General features: G+C 43.3%; 1 protein-coding gene across 1 annotated transcript in view; it reads left to right on the plus strand.

The window, feature by feature from the left end:
- Positions 1-19,032, plus strand: part of LOC148003534 (disks large homolog 5-like) — a 446,357-nt gene that overhangs the window by 299,059 nt on the left and 128,266 nt on the right. The gene's annotated exons all lie outside the window — the stretch shown is intronic.

The following is a 19,032-nucleotide window of genomic DNA, read 5'->3' on the forward strand; positions in this document are numbered from 1 at the left end:
CACCTTGCCACTCTCCAGCAAGTGTACACTTTTGGAGGGACCCAGAGAAGTGCTGATGTACATCAATCAAGAGCCTCTGGTCATCCAGAAAGACTGTGCACGTTTAAATTTGTACTTGTCCTGATAAGTCATCCAGAAGAGTTTCATGGAGATCAGTTCACAATATTGGAAAGACTTTGTGACAAAGTCTGTAATATCATTTATACTCAGTATTGGTAGGCTTTTTCTTTAATACCCCCACTGCAACAAAACAGACCTACTTCCACTCCTCTTGAAAAGATCATTACCATCACTAACTGCTTGTCTACTATTCTCCAAGGCAAGCCACAGGTCATAAGTCTATTGTGCAAAAGGAGCAGCAAAAAATGCTTAGTGCAATTCCTCTATTTAAAGTTTGGTTAATTTTTAATTGTTTTGGTTATTTGGTTTTCCTTCTATTCATTTGAAGATTTGTTATTTACGTGTTGTTGTTTTGTTCATTTGCTTTTCTATTTTGATAAGGATATAGACTGTATATATTGACTACCTGCATCTGGTTACTATCAAGTAAATTGGATGTATTCTGGTCAATAAAGGAGTAATCTCAAACTCTTCACTCTTAAGAACCTTCTTTATTGATCACTGGTGTCAACATCTGAAGTCCCACAGCTATCAGGGAGGGATGGATCTCTGAATTCTCATGGGGACTGGGCATCAAATCACTTCCCAGTCAGACTGAGATTCACAGGCATTTATACAGTCACTGTGCACTGTGTTTCCAACTCTGAATTTCAACTTCATCATGCATACATTACCCACTGTGTATGCTTGCTGTCAAATATATAGTTACCTGTAAATTATACTCTGTCGATGACAGTTTTGACCAAATTAATAGGATAAACATTAATTTTTCTGTAACACCTCCCAGGACATATAAACATGGTATAAGGGAGTTTAAAGCCATCGGGAATCCTGCACCCAAATCCTGGGGCAGAAAATGCTGAACACCCAGGAATGCAGTTAATCCTGAGACCACAGGACAGAAAGCCACTTCTGACCAGCTCTGCCCACATCTCTGACCCAATATTAATCTGCATGATGCCTCTGGAAACAGGAATAGAGGAGCAGTCAGTGGCAGGAACCTGCTTGGTTCAGCCTGGGCCCAGAACCTACCAGGGCCGTGAGCATATTTGAAGAAAACCAGAGGCATACAATTCTCTGTTTCCTGACTGTGGCTTTTTTTGATTCGAAGCTCAAAATACCATTTTGTTGTTGTTGATTTTTAGTTGGATATTTTTCATTTCGAATTCAAATGTTATTCCTTCCTTGTTTTCCAGAAATAAGTCCGAATACCATTGCCCTCCACCTCTGCTATCAAAGTATTCCCTTCACCATCCATCCACTTTCCCAGCCTAGGCAGGACCAAGAGCTGCTCATTCCATTAGTGCCCAAGAAGACCATCCTCTGATACACATGCAGATGGAGCCATGGCACAGTCCCTGTATAGTGATTGGGTAGTGGTTTAGTCTCTGGGAACTCTGCTTGGCAGGCATGGTTGTTCTTATGTGGTTGCAAGTCCCTTCAGCTCTTTCAATCTTTCTCTAATTCCTCCAACTGTGGTCCAGTTCTCAGTTCAATGGTTTGCTGCTAGCATTCACCAGATATTTGACATGATCTGGCTGTGCCTCTCAGGAGACATCTATTTTCAGTTCCTGTCAGCAATGCACCTCTTACCTTCATCCACCTTATCTAGTTTGAAGGCTGTATATGTGTATGGGCCACTCGTGGGGTAGACTCTGAATGGCCATTCCTCAAGGCTCTGTTCTAAATTTTGCCTCCCTATCCCTTCAATAGGGATTCTTCTTCTCCTTTAAAGGAAGGAGTGAAGCATCAGCATTTTGGTCATCCTTCCTCAATTTCATTTGGTCTGTGAATCTTGGAGGAATCGAGCATTTGTGCTAATATCCACTTATCAATGAGTGCATACCATGTGTGTGTTTTTGTGATTGGGTTAACTCACTCAGGAGGATATTTTCTAGTTCATTCTATCTGCCTATGAATGTCATGAAGTCATTGTTTTTGATATCTCTGTAGTACTCCATTGTGTAGATGTACCACACTTTCTGTTTCCATTCCTCTGTTGAAGGGCATCTGGGATCTTTTCATTTTCTGACTATTATAAATAAGGCTGCTATGAACATGGTGGACCATGTGCCCTGTTGTATGTTGGAGCATCATTTGGGTATATGTGCAAGAGAAGTATAGCTGGGTCCTCAGCTAGTGCAATGTCTAATTTTCTGAGGAACCTCCAGACTGATATCCAGAATGGTTGTACCAGTCTGCAATCTCACCAACAATGGAGCAGTGTTCCTCTTTCTCACATCTGTGCAAGGATCTTCTATAGCCTGAGTGTTTGATCTTAGCCATTCAGACTGTTGTGAGGTGGAATCTCAGGGTTGTTTTGATTTCCATTTCCCTTATAACTAAAGATGTTAAACATTTCTTTTGGTGCTTCTCAGCCACTCCATATTCCTCAGCTATGAATTCTTTGTTTAGCTCTGAACTGCAATTTTTAATAGGATTATTAGTCTCCCTGCAGTCCAACTTCATGAGTTCTTTGTATATTTTGGATATTAGCCCTCTATCTGTTGTAGGATTAGTAAAGGTCTTTTCCCAATCTGTTGGTTGCTGTTTTGTCCTAACCACAGTGTCCTTTGTCTTACAGAAGCTTTGTAGCTTTATGAGGTCCCATTTGTCTATTCTTGATCTTAGAGCATAAGCCATTCGTGTTTTGTTCAGGAAATTTTTTCCAGTGTCCATGTGTTCAAGATTCTTCCCCGCTTTTGCTTCTATTAGTTTGAGTGATCTGGTTTGATGTAGAGGTCCTTGATCCACCTGGACTTAAGCTTTACACAGGGCAATAAGAAGGAGATGATTTGTAGTCCTCCATATGCTGCCCTCCAGTTGAACCAGCACCATTTGCTGAAAATGCTATCCTTTTTCCATTGGATGGTTTTGTGCCCTTTGTCGAAAATCAAGTGACCATAGGTGTGTGGGTTCATTTCTGGGTCTGCAGTTCTATTCCACTGGTCTATCTTCCTGTCTCTGTACCAATACCATACAGATTTATCACTCATGCTCTGTAAACTGCTTGAGTTCAGGGATGTTGATTTCCAGGGAAGTCCTTTTTTTGTTGAGGATTGTTTTAGCTATCCTGCGTTACTTGTTATTCCAAATTAATTTGCAAATTGTTCTGTCTAACCTTATGAATAAATGGATTGGAATTTTGATGGGGATTGCATTGAATCTGTAGGTCACTTTGGGGAAAATGGCCATTTTTACTCTTCATCCTGCCGACCCGTGAGCATGGGAGATCTTTCCATCTTCTGAGACCTTCTTCAATTTCTTTCTTCAGACACTGGAAGTTCTTGTCACACAGATGTTTCACTTGCTTGACAAAAGTCACACTGAGGTATTTTTATATGATTTGGGACTATTATGAAAGGTGTCATTTCCCGAATTTCTTTCTCAGCTTGTTTATCTTTTGTGTAGAGGAAGGGTACTGATTTGTTTGAGTTAATTTTATACACAACCACTTTGCCGACGTTGTTTATCTGGCTTAGGAGTTCTCTGGTGTAACTTTTGGGGTGTCCCATGTATACTACCCTATCCTCTGCAACAGTGATATTTTGACTTCTTCCTTTCCAATCTGTATCCCTTGACCTCCTCTTGTTGTCTGAGTTCTGGCTAATGCTGGGGACAACATACAATGGAGACATCTCAGTAGCCCGCAGTAGCTTTTTGTAAAAACTGGTTGTTTCCATTTCTCCAAACCTTAGCCCTGGACAACGGCTGTATAGATTTCATTTGTGTGTGACTGCCTATCAGTTGGCCATGGTGTGCACAAGTATTCTATTATGTCTGACTTTCCCACGTCTTTGTCCTTCTGCTCTGGTGAATTCTGTGAAACTAGATTTTCCTTGAGGTTATGATTCTTAGACAATTGGAAATTGATGCATAGGGGCACAGAACAACACAGCCCTAGTGGCCCAGGTGCATACTGTGTGTTCTCATCTTGGAAAAAAATGTAATAACTGCAAAATTGTAGTTCCAGATTAGGGTTTGACTTGCAAAGACAGCTTGAAGAAAATAAGAGAAAATGAATTAGTGCCAACATTGGGACCCTAAGAAAGGAAAAAGTTATTGAAGTTAGGAAGTAAGTTTTACATAATATTATAGACTGGTTAAGGAAGTATAGAATATATAAAATAATATACTAGTCAACTAAGTCTAACTACTGGAACCCTTATGAGTGTCATTGTGTGCAAGGAACAGAACGCTAGTGGAATTAGTGTGCTAAGGGTTACCTTGATTCTTTCTGGCCACTGCCTGGCAGTTTTGCCTATGTCATTTATCATTAGAGTGTCACAGGAAAATGCAATTAGCTGATCTCGGAGCTTTGGACTCTGAAGTATAAAAGTAAATGGTTAAAGTTTAAATAATGATAAGTTTACAATTATTATTATTATATTGGCCACAGGCCTGAGTATAGGGGAAGCCTGAAACTTTGGGGAACAATTGCAATTCTTAGTTCTTGATGGGATGTAGTCATTCTTTGCATTTGATTTGGCAATGATTATAAAATGTCTTTTTTCTACCTGCTTTTGGATTATTAATAAAGGACTGGGGCAAGAGAAAGGCTACAGAACATGTGAAGAGTAAATGAGAGAGAGCATGAGGGAGTGAAGGAGAGAGTACATGACTGAGCTAATGTAAGGACAAATGTGAGAGCGAATGAGACAGCATGAGGAGAGCATGTGAAGAGTGAGTAGAGAAAGAACGTGATAGTGAATGAGCGAGCTAATGAGAGAGCGAGTCTGAGAACAAACGTGAAAGCCAGGGAGAGAGCATGAGGAGAGCATGTGAGAATGAGTGAGGAGAGAATGTGAGGTGTGTGTGAAGACTGTGTGTGTACGTGACAGGAGAGTGCATGTGGTGTGTGTGAGATATGTAGGAGGTGTGTGTGAAGACTGTGTGTGTGCGTGACTGGAGAGTGCATGTGGTGTGTGTGAGATATGTGTGAGGTGTGTGTGAAGACTGTGTGTGTGCGTGACAGGAGAGTGCATGTGGTGTGTGTGAGATATGTGTGAGGTGTGTGTGAAGACTGTGTGTGTGCGTGACAGGAGAGTGCATGTGGTGTGTGTGTGATATGTGTGAGGTGTATATGAAGACTGTGTGTGTGCGTGACAGGAGAGTGCATGTGGTGTGTGTGAGATATGTGTGAGGTGTGTGTGAATACTGTGTGTGTGCGTGACAGGAGAGTGCATGTGGTGTGTGTGAGATATGTGTGAGGTGTGTGTGAAGACTGTGTGTGTGTGACAGGAGAGTGCATGTGGTGTGTGTGAGATATGTGTTAGGTGTGTGTGAATACTGTGTGTGTGCGTGACAGGAGAGTGCATGTGGTGTGTGTGAGATATGTATGAGGTGTGTATGAGACTGTGTATGTGAGTGACAAGAGAGTGCATGTGGTGTGTGTGAGATATGTAGGAGGTGTGTGTGAAGACTGTGTGTGTGCGTGACAGGAGAGTGCATGTGGTGTGTGTGAGATATGTGTGAGGTGTGTATGAAGATTGTGTGTGTGCGTGACAGGAGAGTGCATGTGGTGTGTGTGAGATATGTGTGAGGTGTGTATGAAGACTGTGTATGTGAGTGACAAGAGAGTGCATGTGGTGTGTGTGAGATATGTGTTAGGTGTGTGTGAATACTGTGTGTGTGCGTGACAGGAGAGTGCATGTGGTGTGTGTGAGATATGTATGAGGTGTGTATGAAGAGTGTGTGTGCGTGACAGGAGAGTGCATGTGGTGTGTGTGAGATATGTGTGAGGTGTGTATGAGACTGTGTATGTGAGTGACAAGAGAGTGCATGTGGTGTGTGTGAGATATGTAGGAGGTGTGTGTGAAGACTGTGTGTGTGCGTGACAGGAGAGTGCATGTGGTGTGTGTGAGATATGTGTGAGGTGTGTATGAAGATTGTGTGTGTGCGTGACAGGAGAGTGCATGTGGTGTGTGTGAGATATGTGTGAGGTGTGTATGAAGACTGTGTGTGTGAGTGACAGGAGAGTGCATGTGGTGTGTGTGAGATATGTGTGAGGTGTGTATGAAGACTGTGTGTGTGAGTGACAGGAGAGTGCCTGTGGTGTGTGTGAGATATGTGTGAGGTGTGTGTGAAGACTGTGTGTGTGCGTGACAGGAGAGTGCATGTGGTGTGTGTGAGATATGTATGAGGTGTGTATGAAGAGTGTGTGTGTTCGTGACAGGAGAGTGCATGTGGTGTGTGTGAGATATGTATGAGGTGTGTATGAAGACTGTGTGTGTGAGTGACAAGAGAGTGCATGTGGTGTGTGTGAGATATGTGTGAGGTGTGTATGAAGACTGTGTGTGTGAGTGACAAGAGAGTGCATGTGGTGTGTGTGAGATATGTGTGAGGTGTATTTGAAGACTGTGTGTGTGTGACGGGAGAGTGCATGTGGTGTGTGTGAGATATGTGTGAGGTATGTGTGAAGACTGTGTGTGTGCATGACAGGAGAGTGCATGTGGTGTGTGTGTGAGATATGTATAAGGTGTGTATGAAGAGTGTGTGTGTGCGTGACAGGAGAGTGCATGTGGTGTGTGTGAGATATGTATGAGGTGTGTATGAAGACTGTGTGTGTGAGTGACAAGAGAGTGCATGTGGTGTGTGTGAGATATGTGTGAGGTGTGTATGAAGACTGTGTGTGTGAGTGACAAGAGAGTGCATGTGGTGTGTGTGAGATATGTGTGAGGTGTATTTGAAGACTGTGTGTATGTGTGACAGGAGAGTGCATGTGGTGTGTGTGAGATATGTGTGAGGTGTGTGTGAAGACTATGTGTGTGCGTAACAGGAGAGTGCATGTGGTGTGTGTGAGATGTGTGTGAGGTGTGTATGAAGACTGTGTGTGTGAGTGACAGGAGAGTGCATGTGGTGTGTGTGAGATATGTAGGAGGTGTGTGTGAAGACTGTGTGTGTGCGTGACTGGAGAGTGCATGTGGTGTGTGTGAGATATGTGTGAGGTGTGTGTGAAGACTGTGTGTGTGCGTGACAGGAGAGTGCATGTGGTGTGTGTGAGATATGTGTGAGGTGTGTGTGAAGACTGTGTGTGTGCGTGACAGGAGAGTGCATGTGGTGTGTGTGTGATATGTGTGAGGTGTATATGAAGACTGTGTGTGTGCGTGACAGGAGAGTGCATGTGGTGTGTGTGAGATATGTGTGAGGTGTGTGTGAATACTGTGTGTGTGCGTGACAGGAGATTGCATGTGGTGTGTGTGAGATATGTGTGAGGTGTGTATGAAGAGTGTGTGTGTGCGTGACAGGAGAGTGCATGTGTTGTGTGTGAGATAGGTGTGAGGCGTGTGTGAAGACTGTGTGTGTGAGTGACAAGGGAGTGCATGTGGTGTGTGTGAGATATGTAGGAGGTGTGTGTGAAGACTGTGTGTGTGCGTGACAGGAGAGTGCATGTGGTGTGTGTGAGATATGTATGAGGTGTGTATGAAGATTGTGTGTGTGCGTGACAGGAGAGTGCATGTGGTGTGTGTGAGATATGTGTGAGGTGTGTATGAAGATTGTGTGTGTGCGTGACAGGAGAGTGCATTTGGTGTGTGTGAGATATGTATGAGGTGTATATGAAGACTGTGTGTGTGCGTGACAGGAGAGTGCATGTGGTGTGTGTGAGATATGGGTGAGGTGTGTGTGAAGACTGTGTGCGTGCGTGACAAGAGAGTGCATGTGGTGTGTGTGAGATATGTGTGAGGTGTGTATGAAGACTGTGTGTGTGAGTGACAAGAGAGTGCATGTGCTGTGTGTGAGATATGTGTGAGGTGTATATGAAGACTGTGTGTGTGCGTGACAGGAGAGTGCATGTGGTGTGTGTGAGATATGTGTGAGGTGTGTGTGAAGACTGTGTGTGTGAGTGACAAGAGAGTGCATGTGGTGTGTGTGAGATATGTGTGAGGTGTGTATGAAGACTGTGTGTGTGAGTGACAAGAGAGTGCATGTGGTGTGTGTGAGATATGTGTGAGGTGTATATGAAGACTGTGTGTGTGCGTGACCGGAGAGTGCATGTGGTATGTGTGAGATATGTGTGAGGTGTGTGTGAAGACTGTGTGTGTGCGTGACAGGAGAGTGCATGTGGTGTGTGTGAGATATGTGTGAGGTGTATATGAAGACTGTGTGTGTGCGTGACCGGAGAGTGCATGCGGTGTGTGTGAGATATGTGTGAGGTGTGTATGAAGACTGTGTTTGTGCGTGACAGGAGAGTGCATGTGGTGTGTGTGAGATATGTATGAGGTGTGTATGAAGACTGTGTGTGTGAGTGACAAGAGAGTGCATGTTGTGTGTGTGAGATATGTGTGAGGTGTGTATGAAGACTGTGTGTGTGAGTGACAAGAGAGTGCATGTGGTGTGTGTGAGATATGTGTGAGGTGTATTTGAAGACTGTGTGTGTGTGACGGGAGAGTGCATGTGGTGTGTGTGAGATATGTGTGAGGTATGTGTGAAGACTGTGTGTGTGCATGACAGGAGAGTGCATGTGGTGTGTGTGTGAGATATGTATAAGGTGTGTATGAAGAGTGTGTGTGTGCGTGACAGGAGAGTGCATGTGGTGTGTGTGAGATATGTATGAGGTGTGTATGAAGACTGTGTGTGTGAGTGACAAGAGAGTGCATGTGGTGTGTGTGAGATATGTGTGAGGTGTGTATGAAGACTGTGTGTGTGAGTGACAAGAGAGTGCATGTGGTGTGTGTGAGATATGTGTGAGGTGTATTTGAAGACTGTGTGTATGTGTGACAGGAGAGTGCATGTGGTGTGTGTGAGATATGTGTGAGGTGTGTGTGAAGACTATGTGTGTGCGTAACAGGAGAGTGCATGTGGTGTGTGTGAGATGTGTGTGAGGTGTGTATGAAGACTGTGTGTGTGAGTGACAGGAGAGTGCATGTGGTGTGTGTGAGATATGTAGGAGGTGTGTGTGAAGACTGTGTGTGTGCGTGACTGGAGAGTGCATGTGGTGTGTGTGAGATATGTGTGAGGTGTGTGTGAAGACTGTGTGTGTGCGTGACAGGAGAGTGCATGTGGTGTGTGTGAGATATGTGTGAGGTGTGTGTGAAGACTGTGTGTGTGCGTGACAGGAGAGTGCATGTGGTGTGTGTGTGATATGTGTGAGGTGTATATGAAGACTGTGTGTGTGCGTGACAGGAGAGTGCATGTGGTGTGTGTGAGATATGTGTGAGGTGTGTGTGAATACTGTGTGTGTGCGTGACAGGAGATTGCATGTGGTGTGTGTGAGATATGTGTGAGGTGTGTATGAAGAGTGTGTGTGTGCGTGACAGGAGAGTGCATGTGTTGTGTGTGAGATAGGTGTGAGGCGTGTGTGAAGACTGTGTGTGTGAGTGACAAGGGAGTGCATGTGGTGTGTGTGAGATATGTAGGAGGTGTGTGTGAAGACTGTGTGTGTGCGTGACAGGAGAGTGCATGTGGTGTGTGTGAGATATGTATGAGGTGTGTATGAAGATTGTGTGTGTGCGTGACAGGAGAGTGCATGTGGTGTGTGTGAGATATGTGTGAGGTGTGTATGAAGATTGTGTGTGTGCGTGACAGGAGAGTGCATTTGGTGTGTGTGAGATATGTATGAGGTGTATATGAAGACTGTGTGTGTGCGTGACAGGAGAGTGCATGTGGTGTGTGTGAGATATGGGTGAGGTGTGTGTGAAGACTGTGTGCGTGCGTGACAAGAGAGTGCATGTGGTGTGTGTGAGATATGTGTGAGGTGTGTATGAAGACTGTGTGTGTGAGTGACAAGAGAGTGCATGTGCTGTGTGTGAGATATGTGTGAGGTGTATATGAAGACTGTGTGTGTGCGTGACAGGAGAGTGCATGTGGTGTGTGTGAGATATGTGTGAGGTGTGTGTGAAGACTGTGTGTGTGAGTGACAAGAGAGTGCATGTGGTGTGTGTGAGATATGTGTGAGGTGTGTATGAAGACTGTGTGTGTGAGTGACAAGAGAGTGCATGTGGTGTGTGTGAGATATGTGTGAGGTGTATATGAAGACTGTGTGTGTGCGTGACCGGAGAGTGCATGTGGTATGTGTGAGATATGTGTGAGGTGTGTGTGAAGACTGTGTGTGTGCGTGACAGGAGAGTGCATGTGGTGTGTGTGAGATATGTGTGAGGTGTATATGAAGACTGTGTGTGTGCGTGACCGGAGAGTGCATGCGGTGTGTGTGAGATATGTGTGAGGTGTGTATGAAGACTGTGTTTGTGCGTGACAGGAGAGTGCATGTGGTGTGTGTGAGATATGTGTGAGGTGTGTATGAAGACTGTGTGTGTGAGTGACAGGAGAGTGCATGTGGTGTGTATGAGATATGTGTGAGGTGTGTGTGAAGACTGTGTGTGTGAGTGACAGGAGAGTGCATGTGGTGTGTGAGATATGTGTGAGGTGTGTATGAAGACTGTGTGTGTGAGTGACAGGAGAGTGCATGTGGTGTGTGTGATATATGTGTGATGTGTGTATGAAGTGTGTGTGTGTGCGTGAAAGGATAATGAACAGACATGTGAATGATTGTGGAAGTTTGAGAAAAGAAAACTGCAATAAAAAAGGCAGAGTGCACAAAAGAATGCAGAGTGTGTGCAGCCTCAAGCTGAGAGAGTGAGAGAGAGAGAGAGAGAGAGAGAGAGAGAGAGACAGAGACAGAGACAGAGACAGAGAGAGACAAAGAGAGACAGAGAGAGATAGAGAGAGAGAGAGAATAACTTCAAGCCTTGAAGTTGCCTGTCAGTTTGAACACAAAGAGTAGTCTGTGGATATGTATTATGCGCCTTCCAGATAACCCTGCTTCCAGGTGAGAACTCTGATCCTGTGACCGAGGGCCAGGAAAGTCTGACAGAATGGCTGCAACCCTGAGGGCAGAGGATAAAACTTTTAGGTCTATGACCTCCTAATTTATCTTTTCACCTGAAGACTTATTATTAAATTTTCTTACTGGGATACAACTATGGTCCTGGTGAGCGTCTTGTCTCTTGGATACTTAATCATTTCTTCCTTGTCACAGACTGTTTGAGCTTACTCCAGTCACTGGGAGGTATTCACACTTTCAAATTTGCTGAACTTTTCAGATTTCTACCATTTGTGGCAAACTGAGTGACAAAAGCAATGAATGTTGAGCACTTCCCTGGGGTCCAGTGCATATGGAGCTATGGGTGTATGGAAATGGTAAGTCCCTAGGAGTTACTCTAAGAAAGTAGGACTGTGCTCTTAGGACCCCTGCGTGACCTCACTTCACTTTGCCAGCTTTGTGGGCTTCTACACTGCTGCTCTGAGAAGAACTGAAAACTAATGGAATAGATGTGTAGCCTCCCATTACCTTTGTCATTGTTAGGGTATTAGTAGGAGCGGTTTGATTGAAATATACTCTCAGGAAGATTAACAAAACCATTGCCTCTTGAGTACCATCTGGAGGAAGTACCAAGTTCACAGACAGTTATTCACAAACTTCTCAAAGCCAGCAAACTGGAGCATGAAGAAAGCCAAGTCCAAGGCATTCAAAACCAGCATCCTCAACAATGCCCCCAGGAAAGGCTTTGGTAAAAGACGGGAGGTACTGAGACAGTTGGCCCTCATACACTCAGAGAAGACTGTGCCAGGAGGATTGGGGAAGGATTGTGGGAGAGAGTAATTAGGTATCAGTAGTCAGTGAGCAGAACGTAAAGTGAAAAAGAAAAAATATATAAATAGAAATAAAATAAAGGTCTTTAACAAAATGGGACACAATGTATTGCTGAACTAACTCTACTGTGTTTACACTTGCACATTCTTTAACATCTAGAGAGACTAGATGTGATAAAGTAGGATGCCCTTGTCGTTTATATTTACTATGTACACAGCAAAGATAAATGATGTGGATAACATGCAGATCACAGATCCATTGTTCCCTCGCATCTATGTTACTCTGCTTCCCTTTTCAAAACTGTGGAAGCCTCTGCTCATCCAGTTCTCAGGGCTCAAGGAAAATGAAGTCCCCTGTGATCTCTGCCAAGTGCTCTTGTGTTCCCAAAATTACTCTGCCTCAGGCTGCAGAGGCACTGAAGGGCCAGCCTTCACCTTCAAGGTGCAACCACTCTTTTAGTCTTTCCAGGCTCTCTGTTACTCAACTGAAGGTTTCAGCAGAGGCCTTTCATCTCAATAACAGAAGCTTACCTAATCCAAAACATTGGGAAGCCATCCTACACTCCTGATTGCCTGCTTACCTGAGACCAAAGAACATAGCTCTCTTCTTTATGCCTGTTTCCCTGATTTGAAAGTAAATATTGTGTTCATCTGTGGCATCCTTGGTAAGAATAAAATCCTTAACATGAATAACAGGACCATGCAATGCATGGCTTTACATTCTATATACATATTGAATAGCTAGAGGGAATTACCAAAGAAAACAATAAGAATCCTAACAACAATTACAGAAATTATGAAATGAAATAAAACAAATAAAAAAGCAAAAACAAAAATACCTTGTGGGTGCTGGTATTAAAGGCATGTATTAACTCTGACCAGCTTTTAGGTATTTCCAATAAAAAGCAAACAAACAAACAAACAAACAGCCTTATTACAGTTGCAACAGATGCAGGAGAGAAAGCTGGGAGATATCCTGTGCTGCTGCCCCCATGCTGTGATTCTACACCAACAACTTCCTGGGGAATAGGAACCTGTATGCAGTGGGATCCCCTGCTGGGCCTGTCATCTCAAAAATATGGGCTTCCCTAATCCAAAACCTTGGAATCCAGTTGACTTCAGGCCAGGAATGAAGTCAACCATCATATAGTGAAAGAGCAAGGGAAAAATTATACAGGAAAAAATATGTGCCTTAATCAGAAAAGATCCTCAACTTCTAAGGCATCCACAATCTCCACCCCTCTCTTCTGAGCATTGCATAGAGATGATGTATAACTCCAGATGGTAGTAAAAGGCAGAGTTCTTCCCAGAAAAATTATACATGATTTTCACCCTGATATCTGTGAGGTGAGGTGGCATCGTATCACAGAGTCAGCACACCCAGGGTAAGGACACAGAAGCCACAGAAGACAATGCCAATGGACTCCCACCTGAACATATGGACCCATTAAAATTGAGGTTTAGCCTAACCTTAGGCCATTCCACTCCCTGCCCATCTGCCTGATTTTTATGTTTGTTCTGAGTAAAAGATCAGCGAGTAGCCCCAAATATCCTCATGATAGGACTTGGAAATTTATGAAGAATGATAATGGAGAAGGGATGGCTATGTGGTTACAATGTGGTAACTCGGTTCTGACCAGGAACCTCGTCCTTAGCCAATGGGGACTTTAAGGCCGGGCCTCCTGCTTGTTCCAGTGCAGGCTAAGACTTCAGGGTCAGGCCAGCTCCTGAGCCCCACACAGGGCTGCCTGCATACCCTTGTGACTGCATTAGAGCCAGAGTGCTCTCCACCCTATCCTCTTCTCTCCTCTTTGTTACAGCCATGGTCCCCAAGAGCACTTGTCAAACACCTTTATACATCTATGTCAATCTCAAAGTCAGGTTCCCAGAGAATCAATCCCCATAGCTGACCATAAATGAGTATTCTTTGTGTGTATATATAATGTTGTAGAACACAGAATAGGGATTCTTGGTGACAGCTTCGTGGACATGTGTCTTTGCACTGGGATCTTTCCACATGACTTAGATATCCTTGCCATGAGGTCATTACCAGTCACGTTGCCATTTCAGTTTCGTTTTTCTTTTGGATGCTAATGCTGTTTGATGTAAGATCCAAGGATGAACTTCCTTACTGGGCTATGGTTTCAGACTTGATTTACAGCCATTTGCCCCTCGGGTTGCTTCCTTTTAATCCTAGAGGTTGATTAGTCTTTCCAGCAAGGCTTCCAGTACTTGATAGGATTGTGCTACCTGCTGTCAGAGCAGAGTTACACAGAATTCATATGCTGGCCTTCCTCTGACAGTGCTTACCCTTGACAAGTCCTCAAACAGGGCAGCGCTTGGAAAAAACACTGCAGGGAAAGGAATCATGTATGTGGGTCTACCCCTGGCTCCTTGAGAAATGGAAGAGGAATATGGTCTTGGCTTACTGGAAGTCTTATCCCAAGACTAGGGAAGGGGACTCCCAGAGAGCACTAAGCCTTCTCCTCATCCATCATAGTCTGTATAGCCTGTGGCTTTCATTTGATTGGTGTGGTGACCTTAAAATGTTCTAGGTATTTCTGCCATGTTCTGTCTCTATACCTACACATGACCTCAGGTGTACAGTCACATTGGAAACATAAAAAGCCTTGCATCTGAATTGTGAAATTCAATGTGTGTTATATTTAAAATACCACAATAATTGAGTGGCCATTGCTACAGTAAATATTATTCGGGGTTCCTACCCCACCGTAGATCATTATTTCCCAAATAAAAGGCACAAACCTTTTAGATTTATAATAAGCCTTAAAGTACTAGAGCTGGGCACACATCAACCCTCTGTGCTATTTTTCTGCTTCCCTGTCAATAACCCCGAGGTATTGCTTGCCATGCTCTGCCTGGGCCACTCCTGTTCTGACAGGCTGGCCCTCATGGCAATACACTCACGATCCACCTACCCTATGGGGTAGTGTAGTCTTCCTTCTCCTCCCATGTCCTTTCCTTCTCCTTGTGGACCCGGCCTGAGCCCCCAGCCCCAGGGAAACTTTGCTCTGTCCCCTCTCTTCTGCCCAGCCCATGTTGTAGGGATTTTATTAACCAATCAGGGATAACTTAGGAGGCAAAAAAAAAAAAATCTGGTATACGTGAGGATCTCCTTGTCTTGGAGCAACCAGACCTTAGGGTACAGAATTTAGCATTTGAATATACAGCAGAACAGACCAGACACATTATAGGCCAATCTACTTTGTAGTTGGACTCAAAGCTTGGCTCTCACACCCATTGCATGTTCAACCGTGGAGAAGTTATTTTACCTGTATGTGACTCAATTCCCTTATGTGCACAGTGAGGATGATAACGTGTGTTTAATTCACAGGATTGTCTTGAGGACTGATGAGTTAATATATCTAGTATTTAAACATTAAACACCATCTACTTTGCATAATTAATATTTTAATTTTGTTTGGTTGGTTTCTGTTTTTCTTTTGAGATCTCACTGTGGGAACAGAGGAAGCCCTGAGGAAGTGCAGCCCTAAGTGGATGTGTGTTGTAAAAATGATATGACCATGCCATGGACCCAAAGCCATTTATCGGTGGGGAAAAGGCAAAGGCCCCCATGCCCCTTGAGGCTCAGAGACATGACAAAGCCTTTGCAGGATGACATTGATAGTGTGTGCAGAAAGAGTCTACTCTACCTTTCTCCCTGGCCCCATCTGGATATTTACAGCCTGAAGACTGCTCCCTGCAGAGACTGCTCCTACTGAGATTAGCTAAATCTGCCCCTTGTCAGTTGCATATGCATAGTCCTCCCCTCCTTGTTTATCTGCATGTAATGCCCACCTCCTTGTTTCCCTGTGCAACAGCCCTGCTTCCTGAATAGCTCTATATAATAAACATGCTGAGCTTCTGGGATGCTGCATTTTCTCCAGCTCAAGGACCCAGCCTTCCCCATGTATGTGTGTCCAATGTCATTCTTCATTTCCTCCTCACCCCTGGTCAGGCCCAAGTCCCTGGAGCCACACAAAGGACTTGGCAATCTCAGTCTGCTCCACTTTGAAGGAAGTGCTTTCTAAACTGAAATATAAAGCACACAGTGGGTTCAGCTCCCTCTCACATGTCTTTGGTGAGGGATGGGGTGGGTGTGAGACCAGTTGCATTATGACTATTGCAGAAGAGTAAAGGATTCACAGTTTGTTTTTGGTGAAGGTGAGCTCCCCAAGAGGCTATCATTGCCAACATTTTCCCAAGTCACCTTCTAGGAGGTCAACTGACTCCTAGGTGCGTCTGGTTACACTGCTTCAGTTTTTTGTGGCTACACTGTTCAAATGGCACCGTCTGGTCACACATGGCTATTTGAGATGAACTAAACTTAGAACTAAAATCTGCCTCTTTAGTCACAGCAGGCAAACCAGGAGGCAAACAGCCAGCCAGAATCCATAGCCAGAAACACAGCAGATATAGAATATTTCTATCATCTAGAAATTTCTCCTGGACAGCAGTGGTCTAGGTTCTTGGTGTCTGGTTTTTCCTTCAGGGAGAATTACTTGCTGTACTAATATCCAACGGTTTATTTTTAAAGTGACTTTAACAAAATATGACTTACTCATCCCCAAATTAATCCAGTTTAAGTCTACAGTGCAATGGTTCCCCATAAATCTACCTGAGTTCATCGCTAGACCACAGAACAAAAGAACGAGAGTGTATGCAGTTATGTAAAATGGTATGCAACAGTATTGACCACTGCATAACTATACTGCACTACTTTTGAATTCTTCAAAATTCAGGCCTTTTATTGATAGTTGTAAAAAAATACTTTATCCTAGAGTTGAGAAAATATTATATAGTATTTCATCTGGGCTTATATTTCATTGAGACTTTAATATTTTTGCCTCTTTTGCTAGTATCGTTAGATTCTTTATAAGAGTTTTACTTTGTGGAGTTGTTTTGTTTTTGTTTTTGTTTTTGTTTTTTTGGTTTTTTTTTTTTGCCAATCTGGTCAGTATTTGATGCCATTTCAATGTTCTCAGGATTTTGAGGAAAATAATACCACAATGATAAAATGATATTCATTTTCTTGAGCCATTTACATATGTATATACACACATATGGGAAGTTATGTATACATATTTCTATGCTATACTCTGTAGAATACAATTCTATTATACGTCAACATATACAGTTTACTCAATATGATTTCTGTGAATGTTATCACTCATAGGGAAATATTAAGAGCCTGAATAAACATGTACAATATTTGCAGAATGCACATAAAATTGAAGATGGTATATAAGCAAAAATGTGAAGTATATCACTTACAGTTTTCATATCGAACACACTTTAAAATTTTAATAGATTAAAAAAATTTAAATCATCTTTACTCAATTTCATGTTTTTATCACAATATCTCCTGGATGATTTGAATTATAATTATATATGCTGCTCAAGATCCTTTTAACAACAGTAACCTAATGCCTTAAATGTGTTTCTGATATTTCTATTCACTTGATCACTGTTTAATAATTGTACCAAGTTGATAGCTGTAATGTTTTATCATTTTAAGAATGTAAATTTCATGTGTGTGTATACACTTTTGACCCTAACTCTTTGGAGGCATAGGCAGGTGGATCTCTTTTTGAGGTCAACCTGGTCTACATAGGAAAACCCTATCTTAAAAAAGCAATCAATAGGGGGTTGGGGATTTAGCTGAGTGGTAGAGCACTTACCTAGGAAGCACAAGGCCCTGGGTTCGGTCCCCAGCTCCGAAAAATAGAACCAAAAAAAAAAAATCAATCAATCAACAAATAAGCAAATAAATAAAAAGAATTTAAAACACTTGAAATTAATATGAACATAATCACATCTTTAATAACAATTGATTTTTTATTGCAGATAATTCATATAATCCATTTACAAAATGCTATATAGTGTCATATGGGATCTCAATTTCATCGTAAAATAAAACTGCTCTTCTCTTTTCATTGGTTGCTCTTAGTTAACATTTTCATACACATATATAATTTATTCTGATTATTCTCTCCCACACATCGTCTCATCCCCTCCCCTATGACTTAAACTTATACAGTCTTCTAAATTTAGGCTTTCCAAATTTAGGATTTCTCTTTTATTTATTATAAATGTATATTCCTTTACTTTTCCATCTACATTTTAACCCATTCTGTCATTCACATTATTTCAGTGCTTGGTAGGAGACATTCACATTCTTCAGTAGCTTGTCATCAGTGCAGGAAATGACATCCAGGTGTCTCTCTCTCTCTCTCTCTCTCTCTCTCTCTCTCTCTCTCTCTCTCTCTGTCTCCATCTCTCTCTGACTGTGGCTCTCTGTCTCTGTCTCCCTCTCTGTCTCTCTCTGACTCTCTGTCTCTCTGTCTCTCTGTCTCTCTGTCTCTCTCTCCATCCTCTCCCCAATTGTTTTGTTTTCTAATACAAGGTCTCACACTTAAGGCTAGCCTTGAACTCAAGGCAATCCACCTACCTCAGCCTTGTGAGTGTTGGGATTCCAGGCATACACCATATTGCCCAGTGAATTTTGTGACTCTCGTACATCCCTTTACCATTTCTGAATTATTTTTAATATTGCTGTGACATTTTTCTAGCTTCTAGATGTAGATATATTAACTGATTCGAAGGTTTTATTTTTAAAGATTTATTTATTTATGTACATGAGCACTCTGCGAGTGTGCCTGCATGTCAGAAGAGAGCTTCAGACAAAAGAGGGCATTGGATCCCACTACAGATAGTTGTGGGTCACCATGTGGTTGCTGGGAATTGAACTTGGGAGCACTGGAGAAGCAGGGCTCTTAACCACCAAGCCATCTCTCCAGCTTGATAAAAAGGATTTTAAATTTCATTCTTTTTGTGTTTGTTTACAATCTTTCTTCTTGAGAACACTGTGATGGATGTCCAAATGGTAATTGGTGGCGGTTGGTAGAAGGAGCCATATGTGTGATGCTGCCATATGTGTGAGGGGCTGGCAACAAGGTGCAGACCCAAGACCCAGGGCCCTTGCCCTGAGGCTTGCCTGCTGGACGGGGGCTCTGAAGCCCCATCAGGATGCCTTCAGGTGAGGAAAGGTGGTGGTGGCTTGTGCCCTGCTGAGCCAGCCTAGGAGAGTGGCAACCACAATGACAATGTCCAAGCCATTAGCCTGGGGCAGCGCGAAACTCCGGAGGCAATGGCAATGGGTAGGTCATGGTGGTCCTGGGGACCACAAAAGCCGCCCTGGGCCTCCGCAGAGCCCTGAGGGGGGACTGACGGGACTGGGCGGTGCCCGGAGCTCCACACCACGCGCCTCCCCGTGTCGTGCCTCCAGGTGTTGCCTGCACT

Source organism: Rattus norvegicus, chromosome 9 (assembly GCF_021556685.1).
Source record: "Rattus norvegicus strain SHRSP/BbbUtx chromosome 9, alternate assembly SHRSP_T2T, whole genome shotgun sequence".
Classification (NCBI taxonomy): domain Eukaryota; kingdom Metazoa; phylum Chordata; class Mammalia; order Rodentia; family Muridae; genus Rattus; species Rattus norvegicus.